A 12498-nucleotide genomic window follows, 5' to 3' on the forward strand; every position below is an offset into this window, starting at 1 on the left:
TGTGGTTAAGAATTCGCCTGCCAGTGCAGAGGACACGGGTTCGAGCCCTGGTCCGGGAAAATCCCACATGCCGCAGAGCAACGAAGCCCACGCGCCTAGAGCCCGTGCTCTGCAACAAGAGAAGCCACCGCAATGAGAAGCCTGAGCACCACAACAAAGAGCAGCCGCCGCAAGCCGTAACTAGAGAAAGCCCACGCGTGGCAACAAAGACCCAACTCAGGCAAAAATAAATAAAATAAAATAAAATAATTAATTAATTAATTTTAAAAAAAGTTGCTAGTTGATTTAAAATTCCTGAGAGTTTTATGTAAAACATTGAAACAAATTGTCACGTGGCCTGAATTAGGAATCCTTTTATATTTCTAAGACTTCATAAGAAAGCTCTTTTTTGTATGATATGGTAATTTGCAATGGTGTTGTTTAAGACCTTTTAGAAAAATAAGCTTATCCAAAAATAAAATTCAGAGTAACGTATACATAGTTTCATATTCTTTAAAACAGTACAGCACACTAAGAAAAAAGTCAATGACATTTTATATATGTGAAATAAAAAACAACCAGTCATTCATTGTTAGTTATGGTTCACCATGCATTGCTGGGCAGAAACATCTTCTGGTTGCTTTGCAGGATTTCGTGGGATGCTTGCCTTGTTCCCCCTTTGCTTTGTTTCAGATGATGTGGACACCTAGAAGTGTCTCATCTTTTAGGAGTTCAGTGCCTGATTTTATAACGCAAAGTGGTTGACTCTCACTGCCGTTGCAGAGATGCAGAATAACTAGGCTGCATGAGAAGGAACGTTTTGGATCACCTTTACTCAGCCAGGGCCACCCGTCTGTGCTTATGACCAAAGCAACTTAAATGCCAAAGCACTTCCTATTAGACTTTGGCATTCCCGCACTCAGCCTCCCCAGCAAGATGCCACTGGAATGTATTCCCAAAATGCAGACGATTATGTCCTGATTTGTCCTCATTTTTCCCACAGCTTCTTCGCAAAAATAGCTGCTACTTCTCTATAATCTATTTGCAACCTCCTATTCCCTTTTTTCAATACTAATAAATAGAGTAATTCATACTTCACAAAATGGAGATGAATTCTCTCAAGTGTCAAAAAAGCACACCGAAGTGAATGGTACAGACCAAAATATTATAAAAAGAATCTTGCCTTGAGAAGGATTACTTAAGTAAAGTGGCACAAAATTATTGAAACAAAATATGTCATTTGCTTAGTCTTCTATTATTGATTAAAAGCTATTGAGTAATGGATATATTTTCAAATAAAAAGTAGATCACTGAAAAAACAAATTCCCCCTCATGAAAATGGATGGAATGATAATAATTAAAACATAAAGTACTAAGTACTTTAAAATTTGATATTAATGAGACAAAACACTTTACTTTTTCAAAAATCAATCTTAGTTACACTGAGGTAAACTCAAATATCATCTAGTCTGACACCAATCATTTTTTTAAACTTAAGTATATTTTATACCCAGAGAAATTCAAGAGATGACATTTTTTGCTCAGTTTCACCTGATTGCTAAGTAGCAACAAATCTAAGCTATCTTTCTTCATCATTTGAGCTTTCTAATCTCAGCATTTTTTTTTAATTCGGTATGTTGAACACTGTGATCTATAAGGTGACTACTTTAAAATACTACTGCTCACACACAGGCAATAGGGCCCATTAGATGTTAGCTGGACAAAATCAACTCTCCTCAGGCTTCTTAAATGGGGGAAAAAATGTGAGAACAGAAACAGAATTGCTTAGAACTGTTAAGCTTGTCTTTAACACATTGTCTATCTTCTATAGCATGTTTGGAAGTGCGTGGAATGACTAGACAGAGTGTAAAATGAAGAGATATTTCACACTGTGTCTGATATTTGGAGATAGTCTAACAAAAAGTTCCATTCAGATAAGACATTTACAAATGTACAAAGAAATATGATGAGCATTTTGGTGGATAAACAAATAGATGATTTAATGCGGAGTAAGAGATGCCCCCTACTTGCAAGAAGAGTAAGCGGTTCAGAAATTTAAAATAGCAGTATTATATCTGACAGGCAAAAACAAAGGTAGATTATAAAGGATTGTGGGAAAATGACTGCTACTTAGATGCAAAGATGATGGAAACAGGAATTCGAAACTCTTTCTAAAATAGTATAAATATTTCTAGATTAGATGGAGTAAATTGGATTCTGATTTTTGTCAAACTTGGGTGCGTTAAGAAGATCTGTTAAATGGGTATTATGAAATTCAGTTCACATGGAGTGTATCACTCTTAAACTTGTTTAGCAAAAGACAAAGTGGAAAAAATGGGAGTCATATTAATTAACATCCTGTTTACATTGTGATTGTCAATTCTAACCATTTGTTTCACTAAATTCTGCTACTTCAGTTAGTCTTAATGCTTATTAGCAAGTCATAACATATTTGCAATTAATAATTATCTTGATATTTTAAAGTTTTATATTTTATATTATGAACATGGTTCAGGAAAGATTTTCAAATAATAAATTCATATTTTAATTAGAAATAGATGCTAACCCTTTAATATAGAATACAAAAAGGTCACACTAACTGAGGGTTATTTTAATTAGTCTTCTCTCTTCTCTTTGTTGGATCCTACTTAGTTATTCTTTGCTCTAAAATATACCATACAAATGCATTTGAATTAGACTATCAAATCAAAAAGATACAAGAGAAATATTTAAGTACAAGCAGAAATTTGACAGTAGAGAATCACTGAAAAGTTAAAACAATGTTATAAAACCAAAATTTAGAAAAAAGTTTTACAATGTAATAGATTTTTTAAAAAGCAATTGTGTTTAACCTCATTGAAAGATGAACTATTACTAAAGCAGTTTTCTATAAATAATCAATATTTGAAGCTTTTTAAAGTAATGACTCCAAATCTGTATCTTCAGCCTAAGCCTCTTTCTGGAGCTCCAGAGCCATATTTTCAGTTGGCTATAAAACAGTTCTACCTGAATGACCCATAGGCACCTCAAACTCAAGATTTCAAAAACTAAACTTTTCCATTTTGCAATCTGCTTTTCTCTTCATGTTTCCCATCCTGGTTAATGGTAATCAATTGCCTATTTTGTAGTCAAACTATCTAAAATCTACATCTATAGGCTAGAAATAAAAGTGGATTTTACGAAATATTCCCGGTTTTACTTTTGGTATTTTCCAGAACCCCCTCCAAATTTTGTTGACCAACTGTTTCCCTGAGTAAATGAGTGAGAAGGTAATGCATGCTGATGCACATTCAAGTGGAGAGAAAATCCTTCACTTTTAATCCATGGGCTCCTCTTCAACTTAGAGGGTAAGTTAAACGGTCAAAATCTTAAGAAGAGGAGGTAGGAGGGAAAAGGAGAGAGGAGGGAAATAGAAGAAACCGTCAACGTACGATCAATTCTTGGCCCAGGCGGTGAAATGGGGGCAGGCAGAGCGGACTCAAGCATGGGTGGGGTCACTGTCCTCTCAGCTTCCTCACAGACACCTGCCTCTGTATTCACTCTTGTCTTCATTTCCATCACTTCAATCAATTCTGTCATCTCATCCAGGCCGGCCCTCTTCAAGTTAGGCATACATTTCAAAGGAATTCCTTTATTTCTCCTAATCCCCAACTTCTAATTTCTTCTGGGCCTTAATCTTACCCACCTTCTTTAAATAAAAGGGATACAATAAATGCCAATTAGGGTGTTAGTGATTAACAGTAGTTTAATGGTTGCTCCTCCAGGTAGGACTTGGAAGACAAAGTAGATGGCCAACACTTAAAACCTAAAGGCAAAGACCTTGAACTCTGCAAGTTAAGAGCAAGGCTCTCAGCACAGTGGGCCTCCTGGTGCCCCCAAACCTCGCTGTCTATGACCGTTTCCTCAGAGACTGTTCCTATAGGGAAGCAAACCAAGGTATCTACATTCAATCAGAAACTGGAATGCAGAGACTCCTTTTAGGAATAAGAGGAACCCCATCATCCTCACCTTCCGTTGAAGATTTTTTAAAGAAGAAATTCATATTTCAAAAAAGTCTTTTCTTCCCAGTTGCGCATTTAAATTCCATTAAGAGTCAGTCTATCTCACCATAACTACACACATCTGTGCCTCAGAAAATCCCCTAAGCCTTTGTTGAGGGCAAGCTAAGCAAGTAGGTATGCTTCCCTTTATTCTTTCTTTCTTTGAAGCAGAAGTTTGTATAATAAGGTGCCTCTGAAATCCAGCTTTCATCACGTGACAGGTTTCACGACATGCTGTATAGGTGTGATTTCAAGGTCCAAAAGAGCAGCTTCCTTCCGCCCCCATGAATATAATCCGCTTACTATGGTTTTCTCTTTGTTTCTTTTTTGACCACATCTTTAAGACCATGAAGGAAGTATAAATGCATAAATTCTGGGAATGAAAAAGCCAACTCTGGGGAAAGGGAGTAAATCCACAACCATTGTACTGGGTTATAACGGAGACCTGAAATTGTACCTAGTATTGCTAATTTGCTCATTCAGTGGCATTTTTCCCAAAGACACCTCTGACTTTAACAAAATGTTGATAATAAAAGTGGTAATAAGTAACAACAGTGACAACATTACGTAACAAATGATGACAGTCGAATTTTTGTGCCAGCCATTATCCTAGGCACTTTATATTAATTAATCCTCACAAAAACATTTAACCCTCATGACAAATAGTAGGTACTACTATTATCCCCACTTTATAAATGAGGAGGCTGAGGTTTAAAGAGGCTAAAAAACTTGCCCAGGGAAATTGACAAAACTGACATTATATAATAGTATCACTCAACCTTGCCCCTATCACTTTCAAAATCCAACTTTTAAAGCTGTCATTTAAAATAGCATTGGATAGCAGCTCCTGAAGCAACCTTTACTAACCTCCACTGAAATATAAAGACACATGCGAAATGGAAAATCACAGCCCTGTTGTGAACAGGAAATTCAAAGCAGAAATACAAATTGAAATAAAAATGAGAAAAAAGTACTCACTCTCACAAGTAACTGGGAAATGTACATTTAAAATATATCATTTTTAATCCATTAGATTCAAAAAGTTAAAAACAATGATTATATCAATTACTGGTTAGAATGCTAGAAAATGGGCACTTTCATGCGGATAGAAATATAAAATGATGAAGCCTTTGATTAAGCAGTTTTGAAGTATCTATCAAAATTTTAAGTGTCTATACTTGATTATACCAACAACTCCACAACTAGGGGGTTTATCCTTAAGGATTACTTGCATGTTTGCACAAAAATATATGCACAAGAATGTTTACCAAAGAACTATTGGTATAATACCTAGTGAAAAAGTTGGAACAATTGGAATATCCATCAGTAACAGAGAATATACAAATTATGGTTCACCCACATGCCATGCTATTATGCAGCTATTTAAAAAATGAAAAAGATACATATGTACAGGCAGAGAAAGAGTTCCAGGGACTTTTTAGAAATAATTTTTAAATAGAAAAGCTATGTTAGTGAAAGGCATGGTATGAGTGTACATGCATGGATCAAACTCTTGATGGATGGTACATATTTTCTGGGAAGAGAAGTAGAAGTGAGACGAAACATACCTTTCATTACTGCTTTTATATCTTTCTTTATGTGTTAATTTTGTACAACAATGTATTCATTTATTATTTAAGTAATAACCAACTAAATATCCTAAATGCCAAAAAAGGAAGGAAAGAAGAAAGAAGAGAAGGGATGAATGGAGGGAGATAGGCAGATACTCAGAATAGGTAAAAAATGATGAAACACAACCAAATTAGAGTCTGTCTACAAGAGACTTAACCACAAGCTTCAAAAGGAGAGGTATTCAAAAATCATCTCCAGGGTCTGGCATGTAGTAAGCATTTATATTTATGGGGGAAGAAAGCAAGATAGTGAAGATAGAGAGGAAGAAAAAAATGGAAAAAGTTAAGTCCAGAGAAAAAGGGAATAAACAAAAATTTATCATGTAAAAAAAAATTCACAACACCAATATCTGCCAGGGTGAAATTTCAGGTGAAAAAGCATGAAAAAGTGAAAAAAAGGACATTTAATATCAGTCATTGTTATCATATTCTTGCAAGCTGTAACAGTCAAAATCCTGAATCAGATGAGAGGCCTGGACCTCGTGGCCTTGCTTCCCCTTCAGCCCCGTCCAGCACCCCTGTCCCCTGCGCTCACTATGCTTCAGCCAACCTGGCCACTTTTCAGTTCTAAGATGCAGCTTCTCCCCACCTTAGCGCTGTCAGAGTGCATCCTGTTCCCTCACCCTTGCCTGTTTCCACCGCCCTCCCTAACCCTCAGTTGGCTCACATCAACTCATTCCTCAGGTCTTACTTTCACTGACTTTTCACACAATATAGGGTTTTTTAAGTGTCTTCACTGTAACACACCAGGCAGTAGACACAGGAGTTTCATAGAACTACCCAAACTGGGTAAGTTTCCATGTTCTGTGCTCATCACACAGAGTGCCTCCATGAGTGGAACACTTATCACAACTGAAATTAATGTGGAAAGCAACATTCATGAGTATCACTTCCTAACAGAAAGAACATCTATAGTGGTGAGGAAGGAATTCTTCTTAAGCAGGCAAACGATAAGGACACCTGATAGCAACCGTGGGATTTTAAATTATTCTGGAATTTCTGTTAAATACAATGAGCTATAAAGACTGCAAATGAGACAATGAGACAACACTGTGATCTGGCAGGAAGTTGCCCCAAGGAAGTAATCTGAATCACACACAAGATTTAGTTATAAGAATGCTTCAAATCCAAAAATGGGCAGAAGACCTAAATAGACATTTCTCCAAAGAAGATATACAGATTGCCAACAAACACATGAAAGGATGCTCAACATCACTAATCATTAGAGAAATGCAAATCAAAACTACAATGAGATATCACCTCACACTAGTCAGAATGGCCATCTTCAAAAAATCTACAAACAATAAATGCTGGAGAGGGTGTGGAGAAAAGGGAACACTCTTGCACTGTTGGTGGGAATGTAAATTGATACAGCCACTATGGAGAACAGTATGGAGGTTCCTTAAAAAACTAAAAATAGAATTACCATATGACCCAGCAATCCCACTACTGGGCATATATCCTGAGAAAACCATAATTCAAAGAGTCATGTACCACAATGTTCAGTGCAGCACTATTTACAATAGTCAGGACATGGAAGCAACCTAAGTGTCTATTGACAGATGAATGGATAAAGATGTGGCACATATATACAATGGAATATTAGCTATAAAAAGAAACGAAATTGAGTTATTCGTAGTGAGGTGGATGGAACTAGAGTCTATCATATAGAGTGAAGTAAGTCAGAAAGAGAAAAACAAATACCATATGCTAACACATATATATGGAATCTAAAAAAAAAAAAGGTTCTGATGAACCCAGGGGCAGGACAGGAATAAAGACGCAGACGTAGAAAATGGCCTTGAGGACACGGGGAGGGGGAAGGGTAAGCTGGGACGAAGTGAGAGAGTAGCACTGACATACATACATTAGCAAATGTAAAATAGCTAGCTAGTGGAAAGCAGCTGCACAGCACAGGGAGATCAGCTCCGTGCTTTGTGACCACCTAGAGGGGTGGGACAGGGAGGGTGGGAGGGAGGGAGACACAAGAGGGAGGAGATATGGGGTTATATGTATACATATAGCTGATTCACTTTGTTATACAGCAGAAACTAACACAATATTGTAAAGCAATTATACTCCAATAAAGATGTTTAATAAAAAAATGTAAAAAAAAGAGAATGTTTCACACACAGTATTATTTATATCGGGACAAAATTAGGGGCAATCCACATCCCAAAAAGTTGACAAATGGTAAAATGAATTATAATATACTCTATAGTGTAATAATATTATGTCATAAAATTCAAGGTTTGGGGGCATATTTAATGACAAAGAGTATAAGATTATAATTTATATATATGAAAATAATTTTATACTAAATGTTTAGAAAACTAAATTGCAGACTTATAGGTAATTTTTACATTCTTGCTTTAAATTTTCAGTCTTTTCCAAACTCTGTAAAATATATTGCTTTTACAATACAGAACAGTTTAAAACTCTAATCTCACAGAAAGGTTGAAAAGATTAAAATTATAAAAAGATACCTTCTAAAACTGTTAAAATTAAAGAGACTGACAATACCAAATGTGGAGCGGATTTAGAGCAAGGGGAATTTCCATACATTGCTAATGGGAATATAAAATGGGAATTTCAAACTGTACAACCACTTTGGAAAATGGTTTGGCATCATCTTATGAAAGTTAAAAATACATCTGCCCTGTGACCAAGCAATTCTATTCGTAGGTGAAAGAAAAACATTTGATTGCAAAAAAAAACTTGTATAAGAATGTTCACAGTGGCTACCACCACCGCACACGTGGGAGCCGTGACTGATAATGAAGTCATACGGAAGCGTCTCCTCATTGATGGAAATGGCACTGGAGATGATGGGGAAATTAATCTGCTAGCGAAAAGTTTCATTAAGTGGTACAACTCTGGATCCCAGGAAGAGGGATACAGCCAGTACCAACGTATGCTGAGCACACTGACCCAATGTGAATTTTCAATGGGCAAAAGTTTGCTGGTATATGATATGAATCTCAGAGAAATGGAAAATTATGAAAAAATTTACAAAGAAATAGAAGGTAGTATTGCTGGAGCACATGAAAAAATCGCTGAGTGCAAAAAGCAAATTCTTCAAGCAAAATGAATGCGAAAAGAGAGCCAACAATATGATGCATTGGCAAAAGTGATTCTGTGTCATCCAGACAGGCATGAGATTAAAGGAACTACAGGCTCTGGGTAAGGAATTAGAGCATCTTTCACATATTAAATGAAGTATTGAAGATAAGCTGGAATTGAGAAGGAAACAGTTTCACGTTCTTCTTAGCACCATCCATGAACTTCAACAAACACTGGAAAATGATAAAAAGCTCTCAGAGGTAGAAGAGGCTCAAGAAACAAGCATGGAAACCAATCCTAAACCACAGACCAACTAATCACTCACCATTCCCAAGGATACTGAAGTAGCAATATGATCTTAGTGTGTTCAGAATTTGTTGTGCTCTTGAGATATTTAAAGTTTTGACAATGAACTACTTTGCCTTTAAATATTAATGCACAGTTCATTCATATTTCTTCACATAAAGGAAGATGACTTCATTATATATTTGTTTATATTGAAATGCCTTTTTTATACTTAAAAGTAGGAAGCAACATTCAAAAATGTTTAATAAAATGCTTTCAAGTCACAAAACAAAAAAGAATGTTCACAGCAACTTGATTTATAATAATCAAAAAGGAGAACAACACAAATATCCATCCAACAGGAAAATGAATAAACAAATTATAATAATATTCTTACAATGAAATACCACTCAGAAATAGAAGGGGAAAGGTGTTGATTCACACAGCCAATATGAATCTCAAAGATTATACAGTATACATTAAAGAAGCCAGATACAAAAGACAACACATTGCATGATTCCATTTATATGGAGTTCTAGAACAGACAAAACTAATCTACAGTGATAGAAATCTGAGAGGGAGGTGTGGGGATTGACTGGGAAAGGGCAAGAGACAACTCTCTGGGGAGAATGGAAACTTCTACATCTTGATAAAGGCACAGATTACATGGGTGTATGCATTTGTCAAACACAGTGCACTGTACAATTAATATTAATGCATTTCACTCTATGTAAATTGTACCTTCATAAAAATAAATAAATAACAAAGGATTTGAAACTCACATTAAGGTGGATAAAGGTAAAAATCAACAGACCTTTTATTACCCCTCAAATCTCATGAAATTGGTGCCACCAATTTGCAAGACCTATCACACAAAGGGTAAACTCACAAAGAAAGCAATAGTATATAACTTTCTGGTACTTCTACCATTTGTACCTTCAATTTGTATATTCTACTAATTTACATTTAAGCCAATGACATTCCCATACTTCCCATTCATTTACTTCTATCTGATCACTTTGCAAAGATGGAAGAGAGCCCTACAAGAAAGGGAGCAAGAAATTGACAGGAAGCTCAGAGTTCTCTACCCACACTCCAAGAAACAGGAATATCACACATAGGGTGGTAATTAAACATGTAACCTGTTAAGGAGAAGTGGTACATATATGCAATGGAATATTACTCAGCCATAAAAAAGAATGAAATGATGCCATTTGCAGCAACATGGATGGACTCAGAGATTATCATACTAAGTGAAGTAAGTCAGACAGAGAAAGACAAATGCCATATCACTTATATGTGGAATCTAAAAAATGATACAAATGAACTTATTTACAAAACAGAAATAGACTCACAACATAGAAAACAAACATATGGTTACCACAGGGGAAAGACGGGGCGGGGGATAAACGAGGAGGTTGGGATTAACATACACACTACTATATATAAAATAGATAATCAACAAGGACCTACTGAATAGCACAGGGAACTATACTCATTACTCTGTAATAACCTATATTGGAAAAGAATCTGAGAAAGAATAGATGTATGTATAACTATATCACTTTGCTGTACATCTGAAACTAACACAACATTGTAAATCAACTATATTCCAATATAAAATAAAAATTTAAAAAACAGGTAAGCTCTGAAGTCTTGATGATCTGAGTTTTGCTTACTGGCTCAGTGTCTTTGGGTAAACTTTATTAGTATTAGTTTATTCTATTTATTCTACTATTATTCTAATAAATATTCTATTATTTATTCTATTCAATAAGATCTATTAAAAATTCAAGTTAAATTCAATTCTTCAAGAATACACTATTTACAGGAAAATGTACCATAACTATATAAAACTATATGCCTGCTAATTTCTCTTTGCACACAAAAAATTATTTTGAAAATAGTGTCTAGAAATCTATTGCTAAGTTCTGATTCTGTTCTTCTTAGGTATAAACAATTTTGTCATTCAGTGAGTTCCTGAATTCTTTTCTGATATGAGTAAGTTTTTGCTAATATATTTCAATTATGTTTAAATTTGAAATAACATTTTGTATGGCCTTTCAAAAACCACTTTTTTTCTGGCCTCAGAAAATGCCTTTTTCCAAAAGGGCACTATAAAAACAAACAGAGCAACAAAAGCCCCATTTGCTATTATTAAAACTGACAGAAGATTTTGTTGTATTATCATCCCTATTTTATCTACCAACTTAAAATATCACTACAAATACAAAAAAGTTGCTTACTTGTCTTATAAGAACAAAATGTATCTATTTGCTGGTAAACATTCAGGTCAATTCACAGGAGAATCTGTTCATATTACCTACTTGTTTACAAGTGGTTTTGGCAGACACATTTTTATAGTAACCCAATATAAGAAGAAAATAGGCTAGAATATCGATAACAACATTGTATTACAACCATCAAACTTGCTAGGAGACTAGAACTTAATGAGTCTAACCACTAAAAAAAGACAATTCATGTGATGTGATAGAGATACAATAGCAATCATACTACAATATACAAATGTATCGAAAAACATATACACCTTAAATTGATACAATGTTATATGTCAAATCTATTTCCAGTAAAAAATAGGCTACAACTTGAGCTCGTCAATTACAAGAGAATTACATACAGTGTTTTTGCTTTACATCATTAAAATGACCATATTCACGTGTCTACTCATGAATATGAATGGACTACATGCCAGATAAAATATTAAAAATCCTGAAATATATATATGGAAATCCATGAGAACATCCACAATGTATGCTCTCAAGAAAATAAAATATAGTCATTAAAACAGAGCTGACCCATTACTGCTAAATCAGTTCAAACACTGTCTAAACTATATCCAAACTCTCCTGTTTCTCAGTGTCTGCTTTCAGAAGGCAAGCAAACTCTCACCATATGCCTGTGGTCTGAAAGCACATATCGTGAAGGCTGTTCTCAAAGACTTGGAAAATTTACAAAGATTTTGTGACTTCCAGACTCACAGAGAGCTGTAAATAGATAGAACTTATTTTAAGGCATTTCAACATCAGTTCTCCTGATACCAGCAGAATAAATAAATCAGAGCACATGGACATGAAAAACATTCAATTACTTTCCCTTCCTGAATCTTAAAATATAAATCCCTCAGGTGATTCAAGTTTTGGATAAAGACTTAGGACAAGCGTTTTCTTATCTAAACTCTTCCTCGGTGGCACACAGTAAGCCTTCCCCTCTTCTTCACATCCTTTCTCTGGAATACCTATTTCATTACCACAGCATCAGTGAATACCCCATCGTGGTAACTCAAATCTATCTCTAGCTCTGACCTCTCTTCTGAGCACCACTCCAGGCTTCTCCAACTAGGGCTCATGGATGACTTAATCTCAGCATGTCCAAAACCAAACTCACCTTTGTCCATTCAAACCTATTCCTTCAAAACCTATTCCTTCAAAATCACAGCAAGATCCTTTTTGACCCACCTCCTAGAGAAATGGAAATAAAAA

At 35.3% G+C, this 12498-nt stretch overlaps 1 protein-coding gene and 1 pseudogene across 2 annotated transcripts in view; one reads left to right on the forward strand and one right to left on the reverse strand.

Moving 5' to 3' along the window:
* The window catches only part of GPR158 (G protein-coupled receptor 158), a gene marked incomplete at both ends in the record, with an annotated part of 306367 nt that overhangs the window by 105597 nt on the left and 188272 nt on the right, over positions 1 to 12498 (reverse strand). The window lies entirely within an intron of this gene.
* LOC308614216 (THO complex subunit 7 homolog) lies at positions 8492 to 9098 on the forward strand (annotated as a pseudogene). The gene has a single exon. The product of its transcript is annotated as a THO complex subunit 7 homolog (transcript).

The sequence above is a fragment of the Mesoplodon bidens genome, assembly GCF_964165515.1.
Source record: "Mesoplodon bidens genome assembly, chromosome: 3".
Taxonomy (NCBI): Eukaryota; Metazoa; Chordata; class Mammalia; order Artiodactyla; family Ziphiidae; genus Mesoplodon; species Mesoplodon bidens.